The sequence below is a fragment of the Myotis brandtii genome, unplaced genomic scaffold (assembly GCF_000412655.1).
Source record: "Myotis brandtii unplaced genomic scaffold, ASM41265v1 scaffold105, whole genome shotgun sequence".
NCBI classification, from domain to species: domain Eukaryota; kingdom Metazoa; phylum Chordata; class Mammalia; order Chiroptera; family Vespertilionidae; genus Myotis; species Myotis brandtii.
Window position 1 is genome coordinate 5437397 of NW_005353538.1, and position 1804 is coordinate 5439200.

General features: G+C 63.4%; 1 pseudogene; it reads right to left on the reverse strand.

The window, feature by feature from the left end:
- Positions 1–1189: 1189 nt before the first annotated feature.
- The window catches only part of LOC102252721, a 3186-nt pseudogene continuing 2571 nt past the window's right edge, over positions 1190–1804 (reverse strand).

Sequence of the window (1804 nt, forward strand, 5' to 3'; positions counted from 1 at the left end):
AGGGGGGGAGGGGGCAGGAGAGGAGGGGAACCTAGGGAGGCTGCTGAGTCCAGAACCCCAGCCTCCGCCTTCACCCAGCTTTGGGTAAGAGGAGTTGGGGTGAGCAGAGTTTCTGGGTTAGGCAGTTTGGGGGCCAGACCAATCACCCCAGGCCACGTTTAGCCCAATAGCCAGCCACCTCAGGGGACCCAGTCGGTGGGGATGTCACCCCTAGGCATGTTTAAAGGCCTGTGTCCCTGTGATGGAGACACAGGGGCAACGAGCCGTGTCCTGGTAAAACGGCTGGGGGAGTCCACGGAAAGGCGGTCTGTGGGCCAGGCGGTGTCCCCTCTCCCTCAGAAACCTGCCCCCGTACCTTCAAATCCTGTGGAGGAGTTTCACACTAGAACAACACTGGGGGGACCTACAGGATATGGGGGCTTGGAGAGGGGAGCCCTGGTGGCTGATTGCCCAGCTCCCCAAGGACCTTCTCTTGGTATGTCTTGATCAGCACCCTAGCTCTTACCCCTGAGCCTGGGTGACCCCGCCTGAGTCCTGAATTTCATTGCACGGTGCTGGCTAGTGAAGCACCCCGCCCTTCTCTCCCTGTAAGTCCAGACTTAGCCCATTTGGACTAAGCCACAGCCCTGAAGACAGGAGAGGTGGGAGGGAAGCCCTCTCTGTGCCGCTATGCACGTTACCGCCATGGGGTGGCAGCAGAGAGCCACACCACTTGGGCAGCAATAGACACTGGGAAGCCAGCCCCACAGCCTTATGGGACCCCGTGGGTGGGAAGTGCTTTACACGGAGTATTTGGCCAAGTCATTCTTGTCAATTACTACCCATGTAGCAAAGTAAACGGCAATCAGACCCGGGCCTGCGGCTGACAGGCAGTGACAGACTGGCCCAGCTGGACGATGGAGCCAGGGACGGGGCCACCTGGGACAGCAGGAAGGCACTGTGAGGATGGCGAGGTGCAGAGGGAGCAGGCCGCTGCCTCCAGCACCCACATGTCCCCTGTGGGGAGGAGACCCGGCCGTGGGGCCCAGTGGGAAGCGGGCCATGGGCTGCCAGCACGGGCACCCCCTCTGGCATCTCCTCAGCACGCGGGCAGGAACACCTGCCTCTCCCTGTGGCAGAGGGAGGCTGGCACACAGGGCAGGATCTGTGGGCGGAGAGGTGAGCTCAGTGATGCCGAGGAGGACACAAGTCACACTGCAGGACAAGCACGTGGCGCGGCCCCACACCGGCCAGATAGACTGCCCGGGTGCAGAATTGCTGCCCCGGCTGGTTCATGGCCAGAGGGAAGAGCAGGGAGGTGGCACACTGCACGGGCTGCCTGTCTGGACTCCTGCATCGCAGTGTCTCCCGGCCTCGGCGCCTGGCTCAGCCCTGGGCACACCCGGTACAGCCCGTCAAAGTCCATGCAAAACAGTGTGAAGGTCATGAATGCCACACGGGCAGCAGTGGGTGGCCTGGAGGGACCGATAGCCCTTCTGCTGGCTCGGCTGGGCCCAGAGCTGTCTCCTGGCCACAAACAGCGTAGCTGCCATGCCAGTGAGGAAGATGAGAGTGAGCAGGCCAAAGAGGCACTCTTCCTGGGGGCCCAGGCAGGGGCCAGGGCGCTGGCGTCCCAGTCAGTGGCAGGCAGGAGGCAGCCCACGCAGCCCCGGAGGCTGATCATGAAAGCACAGGCGAGAAGGCCTGGCGACAGTGGTCTGGGTCCCGGAAGAGGTCAGAGAGCAAGGCCTCCGGAGGAGGGACGCACACCTGGCCGCAGGCGTCCAGCAGCCCCACGCCCAGGACAGGCAGTGCCAGCCCCAGG